Here is a 14,861-nt window from a genome sequence, read left to right on the forward strand (position 1 = left end):
CTTCTCATTCTCTTGACAGTGTCTTTCTCAGAGCAGATGTTTTTCATTTCAGTGAAGTGCAGCTGGTCAGTGATTTCTTTCGTGGACCCAGCCTTTGATGTTGTGTCTAAAAGGCCACACCTTTACCCAGGCTCATCTAGGGTTTCTCCCATGTGATCTTCTAGGAACTTTATAGTTTTGCTCTGCTTTTATTTTTCAGGAGGGCTTTGCAAATATTATACGAAAAATGTTCAACATACCAAAAGTGTCCTTGCGTTTAACGGGTTTTAATCATTTTTCTAAGATCAGATGAGTCAGATGGGTTTTTAATGATCATCTCCTACTATGGTTATTTTTTAAGAAGGAAGGAAGATCATCATCAATTGGGGAGTTCCTACTAGGTACCAGGCATAGAAATAGGCCTTTTTACTTACAATGTCTTATTTAAAAACTCTGAGAAGCTGGCATTTGGATCTTTAACTTCAATTGAGAATTGAATTAGCGAAGGAACCAAGTGTTCCCCTTCTAAGTGAGTCTGACTAGTCGTGCTCCTTGGTTTTGGAGTCTCAGGAAGGATTTGTCTCCTTGGAAAGAAAGCTGAGCAACAAAGAATTGCTGCTTTTGAACTGTGGTGTTGGAGAAGACTCTTGAGAAGTCCCTTGGACTGCAAGGAGATTCAACCAGTCAGTCCTAAAGGAAATCAGTCCTCAATATTCATTGGAAGGACTGATGCTGAAGCTGAAACCCCAATACTTTGGCCACCTGGGAAGAACTGACTCATTGGAAAAGACCCTGATGCTGGGAAAGAGCAGGCGGGAGAAGGGGATGACAGGGGATGACAGAGGATGAGATGGTTGGATGGCATCACCAGTTGATTGATGAGCAGAAATGATACTGGCAATAACTGTCCTGGAGTAAGGAGAATATCTGTGGTTTCCTGGTGGCAAAGTCAGAGGTGGTCCCAGAACCCCTGTGGTCCACTGCCTACGCCCCTAACTGGGGGAGTGAGCTAGGCTCAGTCAAAGTTACAAGGATGCTGTGTGTGTGGGACCAGCCATCATTCAGTGCTCCCAGCCTCTCTGGGCGGGCTTCAGGTTGATTTCCAGTCTTCTGTGGTGACTAAACTTGAGTGTACAACTTCTTGTCATTGTGGCCACTTTATCTTGGGATAGGTTGCTAGAAGTGAGATGGCTGGGTGGATGGGTCAATGCACCGGCGGCGTTTTCGGATACAGCCGATTACTGCCTACAGAGTGAACACCTCCACCAGCAACAGTTCAGTCGTTTTGACTTTTGTCATGAAGTGTCTGTCGGATTCCGGAATCCAGAGGTGTGTTTTTGGAGATCTGAAAGTCCAAGTCTGAGAGACTCTTATCCTGGGTGTTTTCGCTGGCGCCGCCCCTTCCGCTCCATGTGCTCCATGTGTCTTTAAGTTAATTTCACCGTGCTGAGGTCTCCTTTCATCCCAGCTTCACCGGGCTATTGGCCGAATGTTTCTAACATCACATCCCTGCTCCGGAACCTTGCAGGACTCTGTTGCCCACTCAGAATAAAGGCCTCGTGTCCTCTTACTACAGACGCCCCCTCCTCTCTCCGAAGCTCTAGCCCGAGCCCCCCAAAACTCAACCTCCTGCCCTTTGCTTTTCTGCCTCCCGCTCTTCTCGGGCAAAACCCCTCAGATCCCACCTGAGAAGCATTCAAAGCGCAGACTTTGTAGAGCCTTCTTGGGCATTGTAGTCTGGAGTGACTTCTTCCAGACCCTCCAGACAGTAAAACGTCTCTGCCTAGTGACAACTCTGCAGGTACTTCAGCTGTCTTTTAAATATTTTATGTTGCAGGAAAATTTGAGCCCCTCTATTGGTAACATATTAGATGGCAGTTCTTAAAGCTTTCTTTCCAGTGGAACACCCAGTAATACTGCTTTTCATGCTAAGGCTCCCGCATATCCAGAACCTGGTCATTTTGTAAAGATCCATTCCTTGCTGTGAGTGACCCGAATTTGATCCAGAACAATTTGTAGTTAGCATGCTTTAAAGCTGTCTTTTTTTCCTTAACAGTTTTATTGAGGTATAATTCACATACCGTAACATTCACTTGTTTTAAATGTATAATTCAGTAATTTTTAGTAAAATTAGAGTTGCGCAGCCATCACTACAATCCAGTTTTAGAACATTTCCTTTGCCCCAAAGGATCCCTTTGGGGTGAGGCCTGCCTCCTGTCACTCCCCACTCCCCCCACTGGATCCCCCAACTCTCCGCCCCCATCAAGCAGGAGTCCACTTCCTGCCTCTCTAGTTTACCGGTTCTGTACATTTCATGATAAATGGGATCATGTAACATGTGGTCTTCTTCTTCTGGTTTTCACTTCAGTTCAGTTCAGTTCAGTTGCTCAGTCGTGTCCAACTCTTTGCGACCCCGTGAATCACAGCACGCCAGGCCTCCCTATCCATCACCAACTCCCGGAGTTCACTCAGACTCACGTCCATCGAGTCAGTGATGCCATCCAGCCATCTCATCCTCTGTCGTCCCCTTCTCCTGCCCCCAATCCCTCCCAGCATCAGAGTCTTTTCCAAGGAGTCAACTCTTCACATGAGGTGGCCAAAGTATTGGAGTTTCAGCTTTAGCATCATTCCTTCCAAAGAAATCCCAGGGCTGATCTCCTTCAGAATGGACTGGTTGGATCTCCTTGCAGTCCAAGGGACTCTCAAGAGTCTTCTCCAACACCACAGTTCAGAAGCATCAATTCTTCGGCACTCAGCCTTCTTCACAGTCCAACTCTCACATGCATACATGACCAAAGGAGAAACCATAGCCTTGACTAGACGAACCTTTGTTGGCAAAGTAATGTCTCTGCTTTTGAATATGCTGTCTAGGTTGGACATAACCTTCCTCCCAAGGAGTAAGCATCTTTTAATTTCATGGTTGCAGTCACCATCTGCAGTGATTTTGGAGCCCAAAAAAATAAAGTCTGACACTGTTTCCACTGTTTCCCCATCTGTGTTTGAGGTTCATCCATGCTGTGGCATGTATCTGTACTTCATTTTTTATTGCCTTAGTGTTTTCTTTTGTATGAGTAAGGATATCTTGCTTATCCATTCACCTGTTGGTGGGCATTTGGGTTCTTCCACTTTTTGGCTTTTATATGTAATGTGTGCTGTGAACATCCATGTACAGGTCTTTGGATGGACATACATCTTCTTTTTTAGCGGGGGGTAGATCCCTAATAGTGGAATTGATGGGTCATGTGGTAGGTAAAGAATCCGCCTGCAATGCAGAAGTCACAGGAGATGGGGGTTTGCTCCCTGGGTCCGGAAGATCCCCTGGAGGGGAGGGCATAACAACACACTCTAGTATTCTTGCTTGGAGAATACCATGGACAGAGGAACCTGGTGGGCTACAGTCCATAGGGTCACAAAGAGTCAGACATGACTATAGTGACTTAGCACAGTGGTAAATTTGTGTTAACTGAATGTAGTCTTTAAATGGCCCAAATGTTTAATTACTAGCTTTGAGTAAAGACATAAACAAGACAGTTTGAGCACTTATGATTCAGGCCTTGGGAACTTGACTCTGAAGTGATTGAGAAAAAGCAGAACCCATTTCCCATCTGTGTGTGTATTTAGATTCTCTTTCTAAGCATAGATTTAATGGTTTTGAATGACTAAGTGGAGGCAAAACTCAGCTAATGTTCCTAGAAAGACATCTATTAGGATATTAATTGGAATTTTTTATGCTTTTGTCAACTGTAATTGTTTGAACTTTATTGTAGTTAAGCCCTTAGTTCTATATAGAAATGAAATAATACACATTTACATTTTATAAGTAAGTATACAAATTTCAATAATGGAGGTCAGGTAGTAAATGCCTTTCCTGGTGATGTACAGATAGAACCCTAAGAATTGAACGTACAAATTGTTGGTCTACGTTTACAAGATGTTAACCCTTGTTCTAGTATCTTTAAGAATACTTTGATTTAAAAAGTGAAACATTTAAATAATTCATATTCAAATACTAATAAGTGAATATACAAACAAATAAGGATATAACTATGAATAAATGTCCAGTTCATGAATTGGCCAGATCTTCCTTGACCTATTGGTTTGCAGTCCTTTGGGCCCGTTATCACACACTGACATCTTGAAGCTTTCACTTGTGTTTTTGCATGGTTCCTGTGAAGCCATGTTGTAATCTCAAATTAGAGAGTACATCCTAGCAGCACACTTCTTAAGGAAGTGGGATAGGAAATCTCCACCTTCCTAAGAAAACAGCATGGAGGGGTGAGTGATGGAAAGAACACGGCTTTGGAATCCAAATATTTGTGTATGAATCCTTGCCACTTGTCACCAGAGTGGTTTTGGGCAAATTATCGAACATCTCCAAGCCTGGGTGGGGCTTCCCTGGTGGCTCAGTGGTAAAAGAATCCACCTGCGATGCAGGAGACACAGGTTTGATCGCTGAGTCAAGAAGATCCCTTGGAGGGGGAAAATAGCAACCTGCTCCAGTATTCTTGCCTGGAAAATCCCGTGGACAGAGGAGCCTGGTGGGCTACAGTCCATGGGGTTGCAAAGAGTTGGACACGCGCGCACACACACACACACACACACACACATGCCTGAGTGTCCTCATTTGTACTATGCAGAGAATATGGTTATTGTAAGGATTCGGTGAAGGGAAAGTATTACAACCCCTAGTGGCACAGGGTCTAGCAGTGAGGCCTGCAGAGAATACTGGGTCCTTTCTTTACACTGCGAGACCAGGGAAGAGACCAACGTTAGTGGCCCAGGTGAGAGATAATAATGACTGCCAGACTCTTAATGAGTTGCTGGGGGTATCATGAGAGGTGGGTGATTTCAAGAGAGGAGGAGGGAGTTGATGGAAGGAACTGACTTTACATCAGGGGTGAGAACAGGAGAAACCAGAGCTGACCTCTTATCGAGATGGGGGATACAGAGGAAGGCTTGGTTGGAACGTGGGCCAGTCAAGAGGCTAAGCAGTGGCCCTTAATTTAAGGTGCGGGTGGAGGGTTTGGGGAGGGAGGGATGGTGTATGTGCATGGAGATGGGTCTGCAGCTAGGAGCGGGTGCTTTCATCACCTCCAGGATTTTGAACTGGACCGAGCCTTCCGTTCACCAAGGTAAAGAAAGGTGGAGAGGGAGGTGTTTCGTTTCATTCACATGAGCTTGTGGCCTCTGGAAGGTCCAGGAAAGGAGAGAAGGAGGGAGAGTTGGGTCAGGAGCAGATTGGCGTGGCTGGTACACAGAGGGTCCACAGCCAATGGACCAGGAGAGGAGGGGAGCGCCAACCCGCGTGCTGCCGATGGCTCGTCTGACTCCTGAATTATCAGAGTGTAGAAGTCTAGTAAAATCCTGCCCAGAACTATGCAAAGTTTACAGCCTGAAGGCTCCGCCTTACCTTATCCCAGCTATGCACATCAAACCCAGGTTTCAGATGTTCAGTTCAGTTTAGTTGCTCAGTCATGTCCGACTCTTGCGACCCCATGGACTGCACCACACCAGGCCTCCCTGTCCATCACCAACTCCTGGAGTTTACTCAAACTCATGTCCATCACGTCGGTAATGCCATCCAACCATCTCATCCTCTGTCGTCCCTTTCTCCCGCCTTCAATCTTTCCCAGCATCAGGGTCTTTTCCAGTGAGTCAGTTGTTCGTATCAGGTGGCCAGAGTATTGAAGTTTCAGCTTCAGCATCGGTCCTTCCAGTGAACATTCAGGACTGATGTCCTTTAGGATTGACTTGGTTGGATCTCCATACAGTCCAAGGGACTCTCAAGAGTCTTCTCAACACCACAGTTCAGATGTTGCGTTCATTTAAATCATTAATGGAATTTAAGAATTTCTCAGGTGGTGAGTTTACCAGTCTCAGTTCTAAGTGGCACCGAGATTGCTTGGTATGCACCAACCAGATCATGATCAAATGGCACAGTATTTCCAGGGATATAAGTGAGAAGGTACTGTGTTTTGGTCCCATCCCCTCCCACATCCATGTCCTGAACTTGACCACCTCCCTGCCAGGCTCCATCCTTTAGCTTCTCTTTTTCTACCACATATGTTGTGTAAAAAGCTGGAATCAGGATTGCTGAAAGAAGTATCAATAACCTCACATATGCAGATGACCCCACCCTTATGGCAGAAAGCAAGGAGGAACTAAAGAGCCTCTTGATGGAGGTGAAAGAAGAGAGTGAAAAATCTAGCTTAAAAGTCAACATTTAAAAAACTAAGATCGTGGGATCTAGTCCCTTCCATTCATGGCAGTTTGATGGGGAAAAAATGGACACAGTGACAGGCTTCATTTTCTTGGGCTCCAAAGTCACTGAGGATGGTGACTGCAGCCATGGAATTAAAAGACACTTGCTCCTCAGAAGAAAAGCTATGACCGACCTAGACAGCATGTTAAAAAGCAGAGACATTACTTTGCAAACAAAGGTCTGTATAGTTAAAGCTATGGTTTTTCCAGTAGTCATGTATGGATGTGAGAGTTGGACCATAAAGAAATCTGAGCGCCAAAGAACTGATGCTTTCAAACTGTGGTGTTGATGAAGACTCTTGAGAGTCCCCTAGACTGCAAGGATATCCAACCAGTCAGTCCTAAAGGAAATCAGTCCAGAATATTCATTGGAAGGACTGATGATGAAGTCTCCAATACTTTGGCCACCTGATGCAAAGAACTTAGTTGTTGGGTTGTTTTTTTTCCCTGCAATATTTTTAAGGTAAATCCCAACCATCCTTTCATTTCACCCACAAGAGTATTAATCTGGTGAGGCTTGGGGGTTTTGTTTGTTTTTAAACAGGAGCCAGCAAACCCTGAGGCCGGTGCTTTACACAGCTCCGAGCCAACGTTCCAGGCTATCAGTGAAGCCCGGACCTTCTCTTCTGTGTTCTGTGTGTTTTTACTCTTAAATATAAAATGGTATCATTTCACATGTATTCCCCTGTCGCTTCCCCCCTGGACTCTTTCTGAAATTCATCGTGTTGGAAGAAGTGGCCAAAATTGACAAGGTCGTGTGTGGTGTGCTGTGTGACTTTCCGACAGCTCATATGTGACTTCTCTTTTTGGTGAACTTTCATGTATTTCCTGGTGTGCACAGGCAAACGTTCTCCTCAGTGTAAATCATTGTTTTACCATGTTTCATTTCTTAAGTGCCATACTGCAGGTAGAAGCCGGGGACTCTGCATACTTTTAACCAATTGTTAGAAAATAAGCAATTTTACTGAGTAATACTCAGGATCATTTCAAGTTTTCATCAGATTTAAAATGTTCCCTGTGTACGAGACAGCAAAAGAGACACAGATGTATAAAACAGTCTTATGGACTCTGTGGGAGAGGGAGAGGGTGGGAAGATTTGGGAGAATGGCATTGAAACATGTAAAATATCATGTATGAAACGAGATGCCAGTCCAGGTTTGATGCAGGATACTGGATGCTTGGGGCTAGTGCACTGGGACGACCCAGAGGGATGGTATGGGGAGGGAGGAGGGAGGAGGGTTCAAGGATGGGGAACACATGTATACCTGTGGTGGATTCATTTTGATATTTGGCAAAACTAATATAATTAAGTAAAGTTTAAAAATAAAATTAAATTAAAAAAATGTTCTTAAACTAGAAAAGCCAAATTTAGCCTTGTTTTTTTTAACAGTGAATTTTAACTATGTTTTCATTAACTCTAATAATGACTTTTTAAAAAATACTGTAACAGCTTAAATCCATGCTTTTGTTTTGATTTTTTTGTACATTTTTCAAAAGCAGTCACCTTACTGTGGACACAGTTGTGGTCTTTCTGAAAAACCCTGTGTCGTGTATTCCTGTTACAACTGATCTGAATTATTTTTGCTTTGTTTATTGAACACTGTTCTACATTGGCCTGTGCAGAAGCATCTGCTAAATGTATTTGGTCTTAATTTACAGGAACAGAGGCAGCTACTAGGACCACCTTAATGGACAAAAATGGTATCTGGATTTTTTTTTTTAATATTTGAGTTGAAACTGAGCAGGGGACACAATTCTTTTATTACTTTAAATTTTGTGGGCTCCGCCCCTAGAGTAGAAATGTAGGTTCATTAAGGTCTGAATTGATGTTCCTGTCTGTTTTGTGCTTAGGGCTGGTCGGGCAGGGGAGTAAGGTGTTCGGAGAAGTCAGGCAGCCCCGCTGGTGAGACGTGGTGAGGAACGCGTGGCCATCTCCAGTTCAGGGGCCCCAGCCGGCGGCGTAAAGTGGAAACACCCCTGAAAGCACAGAGGAACCCCCGGTGCCCTCCATCGATGACGCCCCGCCCCGCCCACAGCCGCGCCGCCCGTCCCCAGGCACCCAGCTCCCAGCCCCCGCCCGCCCTCCTCTCCCCGCCTCAGTTGTTCGTGGAACCTTCTGGAATCCTATTTCTGGAAACTGCTCGGACGCCTCTCCAGTTTTGGGCCCCCTCGCTCCTCAGAGGCTGCGGCTCCGAAAGCCGCGCTGTGGCTGTTGCGGGACCCCTACGTCCCTCCCCGGGCTCCCTGGAAGGTGCGCCGGACCTGGGTGCCTTCCGCCCCGGATCTGGGTGCCTTCCGCCCCGGTACGGGCTACGGGCTCCGGGCTCCCCCGGCTCCCAGCCCGGTGCTGCCTGCCTGGCTGCCCCGCGGCGGCGCCTCCCTCTCCACGCCCAGCGCCCTTCCCGGTGATGCAGCCTCTGCGAGGCCGGGCCGCCGGTGCCGCCGCCTGTCGTCCAGCCCTTCCCGGGCCTGAGCACCCAGCCGCCGCCCTTCAGCAGTCCCTGACCCCCGCCCTCCCAGTGAGGACTTTCCCAGCGGGCTTTCCCTGCTCTGCGTCCCGGGCAGCCTCTTAACGCCTTCAGGGCCGGCATGCCTAGAGAGAGTCTGCGTTTATTTTTAAGTCTTGATGGGCGTGTATTTGCTTTGCAGCGTTGTGTCTCTGCTGTGTGGTGCAGTGCCCGCAGCTTTACGTCTACACACACACCCCCTCTCCTGGGGTTTCCTTCCCGCTCGGGTCACCACAGAGCGCTGAGGAGAGCCCCCTGTGCCTTTCAGCAGGCTCTCATTAGCTCTCTTTTCTGCATGGTCGTGTCTGTCAGTCCCCATCCCCCAGCCCATCCCGCTCCTGCCTTCCCAAACCAGTGAGGCGTATTTCGTTAAGTGAGTGAGGTTTATCTCATTATTAAGTGAAAAAAGTTGTAGAACGATGTGTGGTTGATCCCAAGAAAGTTAGGTCTCTGTAGGGATCAGCACAGATTTACCTTTTCTTTTTTAAAAAAATGTGTTGTTTCTTGAAACATCAGTGTTTTCTTGAAAATCCAACCCTGAGATGTGTTCAGGGGAAAATATGCTCTAGCCAAGTCAGTTTGAGTGGGAGATGTTTTATACTGTTTTTCTGACAGGAATTCATAAGACACGTTCACTTACTAAGGCCTCTGAACTCTTGGAGCAAGCAAAATATTTAGCTTCAGTAAAGCTAGCATTTCCCCAGATTGGCTGGATGATCTGTTCAGTTGATGTTCCAGTTAGTGTCTGCAGACATCTGTCATACGTGCTCTGTTAAGAAAGCCCTTTCCTTACTAATGAAACTCTGAGTTACTAATATCAAAGAGAACATAGTTTTTAGGATTCTTGGAGGTCGTTTGGTTAGTTCATGCCTGTATTCAACAAAAGAATCTTATGCACCATTAATCTTGAGAAATAGACTGTTTGATTAGCTCACAGTTTGAAGTGTTAAAACACTTGTTTTAATACTGATTCCGATGGCTTTCGTATCCCTTTGGAGCAAGTCTCTTTCATGAGGCAAATCCTTGAATATCCAACCTCCCTGCTCCTCTTAGACATCTTTGTTTTGACTCCTGGGTTCTGCTCCCTTATCTTACTTGGTTGGGGGAGGGGAGGGTGACGTGAGCAGTGCTGTGACTGGTCCCCGGGGCTGGGGTGGGACAGGACAGCAGGCTCTGCCCACAGGTTCCCGCCCTGGGTTGGTTGCATTTTGTGCCTTGGTTTCCTGTGCATCCACTGAAAGCAGCCAGTCTGCAGTTTCTCTGTCTGAAAACTTGAGCGTTCCTCCTGGATATTCATGACCTCGATCGGAAACCCTGTGATGCCAAGGAGTAACTGTAACAGACTGCTTTTGCCCGACTTTCTAAGTATATATTAGGTTTAGTTTTGTTTTTTGTTTTTAGTATCTCCTGGTATTTTGGACATCCCTAAGTTTCATGGCTGTGGGATGTGAATTATTAGGAAAGTATTTTTATCCCTTACCCCAAAACCATCTCAGCCTCTGACTTTTCATAAGGTCCGCCTGAGGTTATTGATAGTTCTTGAGGGCCTGGTTATGGGATGGAGGGCAGGTGGTTTGTAAAGTGGTTTTATTCCTGAAAATTCCACACTGACAGATAAGCCAGTCTTTTATGGGCACCTATGTTATTGTATTTATTATTCCAAACAGTTCACTATCAAACATTGAGGGATGCATCCAGTCAGTTCAGTTCCTTCGCTCAGTCGTGTCCAACTCTTTGTGACCCCATGGACTGCAGCACACCAGGCTTCCCTGTCCATCACCAACTCTTGGAGTTTGTTCAAACTCATGTCCATAGAGTCGGTGATGCCATCCAACCATCTCATCCTCTGTCATCCCCTTCTCCCGCCTTCAATCTTTCCCAGCATTAGGGTCTTTTCAAATGAGTCAGTTCTTCGAATCACATGGCCAAAGTATTGGAGTTTGAGCTTCAGCATCAGTCCTTCCAATGAATATTCAGGAGGGATACATAAGCAGATGAAATCCAAACACAGCTCCCCACCCCCACCCCAAGGTGGGAACTCGATCACCAGAGCATCCCCTATCCATTTAGGCCCCACCCACGTGCCCCTTCAGGGAGGGGCTGGACTCCCAGAGGCCCTCCAGCTGTAAGGTCCTCCCTGACCTCCCCACCCGGCGCACTTGCGGGGAATGAGCCCCCAGGAGCGGAAGCACAGACTGTGCTGCCCTGTGTGCCAGTCCAGGCAGCGCTGGACGCCTCCCGGGCGGGGGCCACCTCACGGTTCAGCCCCTCTCTGCCCAGGCCTGCATCCTCCCCTGCCCCTCACAGATGTCATCCCGAAGAAGCATTTACCACCAAACTCTGTCCAGGCATTTGCTCCAGAGAGCCCAGCCTGAGACCAGCAGGTCAGCTGCTGTTAGCACATGGCCTGATTTTTAAGATATTTCTCTGATGTTCTTACTTTTAATGTTTCCTTTTAGATGTAGTTTTAGCTTTGTCTATTGTAGGATAAGTGATAAATGTTAAATATTATAAATGGGAGACTCTCTGGGGGTTATTAAAAATAGAAGATGAGGTTGCTGCTGCTGCTAAGTCGCTTCAGTTGTGTCTGACTGTGCGACCCAAGAGACGGCAGCCCAGCAGGCTCCTCTGTCCCTGGGATTCTCCAGGCAAGAATATTGGAGTGGGTTGCCATTTCCTTCTCCAATGCATGACAGTGAAAAGTGAAAGTGAAGCCGCTCAGTCATGTCTGACTCTTCGCGACCCCATGGACTGCAGCCCACCAGGCTCCTCCATCCATGGGATTTTCCAGGCAAGAGTACTGGAGTAGGGTGCCATCGAAGATGAGGTTAGCCTCTTTCAACTTCTCAATTAAGTCAGTAATGACATGTGAATTTTTGTGAACTGTGTAGATTTTGGATACTCAGTGAGGACAATCAGAAAATGGGAATGACTCATTTGAAAGGGAAAACAGTAAAGCACCTAAAAGCAGAAGTAAGATAGTTTGCTGAATTTTCACCACATGAGCCAAGACTTGGCTGTGGCACCAGATTCCCACGCGTAGAACTAGACAGAAAATGTGTGTAATAAAGTAGACTTGATATTTTAACATGAGAGATTGTGTTTGATCTTGGAATACCGGTTACTCTGATACAGTAAGACTCATAACTGGAATCAGATGTACAATAGAAAGAGCGAGCACATTTGGGTGCTGATGTTGAATGGGGACAATGAGGTTGTGGGGAAAAATAAAATCACTGACCATTTTATTCGGTGTACCTTATTAACCTTGCCCCTGGGGTGGAAGTGAGGTGGGATGATAAGTGCCTTGTTATTTTTGTTGAGTCTCTCAGTCATGTCCAACTGTTTGCAACCCCATGGACTGCAGCGCACCAGGCTTCCCTGTCTTTCACTACCTCCAAAAGTTTGCTCAAACTCAGGTCCATTAAGTCGGTGATGCCATGCAACCATCTCATGCTCTGTCACCCCTTTCTCCTCTACCCTCAATCTTTTCCGGTATCCGGGTCTTTTCCAATGAGTCAGCTCTTCACATCAGGTAGCCAAAGTATTGGAGCTTTAGCGTTAGTCCTTCCAATGTACGTTCACGGTTGATTTCCTTTAGGATTGACTGGTTGGATCTCCTTGCAGTCCAGGGGACTCTCAAGAGTCTTCTCCAACACCACAGTTCAAAAGCATCAATTCTTTGGTGCTCAGCTTTCCTTATGGTCCAACTCTCACATCCATACGTGACTACTGGAAAAACCATAGCTTTGACTACAGGGACCTTTGTTGGCAACGTAATGTCTCTGCTTTTTAATATGCTATCTAGGTTGGTCATAGCTTTCCTTCCAAGAAGTGTCTTTTAATTTAATGGCTGTAGTCACTGTCCACAGTGATTTTGGAGCCCAAGAAAATAAAGTCTGTCACTATTTCAGTTGTTTCCCGCCACCGCCCCCCCGCCCCCCTCGTCTATTTGCCATGAAGGGTTGAGACCAGATGCCATGATCTTAGTTTTCTGAAAGTTGAATTTTAAGCCAGCTTTTTCATTCTCCTCTTTCACTTCATCAATAGGCTTTTTAGTTCCTCTTCACTTTCTGCCATAAGAATGGTGTCACCTGCATATCTGAGGTTATTGATATTTCTCCCGGCAATCTTGATTCCAGCTTGAGCTTCATCCAGCCCAGTGTTTCTCGTGATGTACTCTGCACATAAGTTAAATAAGCAGGGTGACAGTAGACAGCCTTGATGTACTCCTTTCTTTCCCAATTTTGAACCCGTCCGTTGTTCCGTGTCTGGTTCTAAGTGTTGCTTCTTGACCTGCATACAGGTTTCTCAGGAGGCAGGTAAGGTGGTCTGGTATCCCCATCTCTTGAAGAATTTTCCACAGTTTGTTGTGATCCACACAGTCAAAGGCTTTAGTGTAGTCAGTGAAGTAGATGTTTTTCTGGACTTTCCTTGCTTTTTCTATAGTCCAGTGAATGTTGGCAATTTGATCTCTGATTCCTCTGCCTTTTCGAAATCTAGCTTGTACATCTGGAAGTTCTTGGTTCACATACTGTTGAAGCCTACTTTGAAGGATTTTGAGTATTACCTTGCTAGCATGTGAAATGAGTGCAATTGTGTGGTAGTTTGAACATTCTTTGGCACTGTCCTTCTTTGGGATTGAAATGAAAACTGACCTTTTGCTGGCATATTGAGTGCAGCACTTTTAACAGCATCATCTTTTAGGATTTGAAATAGCTCAGCTGAAATTCCATTAACTCCACTAGCTTTATTTGTAGTAATACTTCCTAAGGGCCTCTTGACTTCACACTCCAGGATGTCTGGCTCTAGGTGAGTGATCACACCATCGTGGTTATCTGGGTCATTAAGACCATTTTTGTGCAATTCTTCTGTGTATTTTTTTTTTTTTGGCTGCTCTGGGTTCTAGTTGCGGCATGTGGGATCTAGTTCCCTGGCCAGAGATTGAACCTAGGCCCCCTGCTTTCAGAGCTCAGAGTCTTAGCTACTGAATCACCAGAGGAGTCTACTCTTCTGTGTATTCTTGCCACCTCTTCCTAATATCATCTGCTTCTCTCAGGTCCGTACCGTTTCTGTCCTTTATTGTACCCATCTTTGTATGAAATGTTCCCTTGGTAGCTCTGATTTTCTTGACAAGATCTCTAGTCTTCCCCATTCTATTGTTTTCCTCTATTTCTTTGCATTGTTCACTTAAGGTTTTCTTACCTCTCCTTGTTGTTCTTTGGAACTCTGCATTCAGATGGGTAGGTCTTTCCTTTTGTCATTTGCCTTTCTCTTCTTTCCTCAGCTGTTTGTAAGGCCTCCCCAGACAACCATTTTGCATTTTTGCTTTTCTTTTTCTTGGGGATGCTCTTGATCACTGCTTCCTGTACAATGTCACAAACCTCCGTCCATAGTTCTTCAGGCACTCTGTCTATCAGATCTAATCCCTTGAATTTCCACTGTATAACCATAAGGGATTTGATTTAGGTCATACCTGAATGGTCTAGTGGTTTTCCCTACTTTCGTCAATCTAAGTCTGAATTTTGCAATAAGGAGTTCATGATCTGAGCCACAGTCAGCTCTTGGTCTTATTTTTGCTGACTGTATAGAGCTTCTCCATCTTCAGCTGCAAAGTATATAACCAGTCTGATATCGGTGTTGACCATCTGGTGATGTCCATGAGTAGAGTTGTCGTTTGTGTTTTTGGAAGAGGGTGTTTGATAGGATCGTGGCAAAACTTAACCTTGCTAGCTAGCATGTGACATCTTGTGCACACCAAGACCCAGTGGAGGAGAAATTCAGCTGTTTTGGGGAAGGGATGAGAATTTCCAGAAAGTGGGCCACTACCCACTTTTTGCCCTTTTATGGCCATCCTTGGAACCGTTCTGGTGCCCATGGGTGTGTCGCGGAGCGTGCTGAGGTGTTGCAGCAAGTGTGCCCCGAGACCCAAGGTCTAGTGGAAGTCAGCTGCCCGCCATCTTGGACCTGGTTGCTTCTAAGCAGTTTGTGTCGTGTCCTTGGGCTGTGTCATTCTTTTAAAGGTTGTGTGCCCTGCCCCCTTCAGTCTCACTACCAATCCAGAACACCCCAGTTCCTCTCAAGTGGGGTGGTGGCATGTACCATGCAAGGTCA

General features: G+C 46.0%; 1 protein-coding gene across 9 annotated transcripts in view; it reads left to right on the plus strand.

Moving 5' to 3' along the window:
• CUL1 (cullin 1) overlaps positions 1-14,861 on the plus strand; it is an 88,216-nt gene that overhangs the window by 18,101 nt on the left and 55,254 nt on the right. For 2 of the 9 annotated variants that reach the window (XM_059885426.1, XM_059885425.1), the window contains exons 2-3: positions 7,900-7,941; positions 8,092-8,153. The exons of 5 other annotated variants lie outside the window; for them this stretch is intronic. The gene's annotated coding sequence lies outside the window, so the exon portion shown is untranslated. The remainder of the gene's footprint in view (positions 1-7,899; positions 7,942-8,091; positions 8,154-14,861) is intronic. 2 more of the 9 variants (XM_059885428.1, XM_059885427.1) reach the window with 1 other exon arrangement.

Source organism: Bos taurus, chromosome 4 (genome assembly GCF_002263795.3).
Source record: "Bos taurus isolate L1 Dominette 01449 registration number 42190680 breed Hereford chromosome 4, ARS-UCD2.0, whole genome shotgun sequence".
In the NCBI taxonomy this organism is placed as follows: Eukaryota; Metazoa; Chordata; class Mammalia; order Artiodactyla; family Bovidae; genus Bos; species Bos taurus.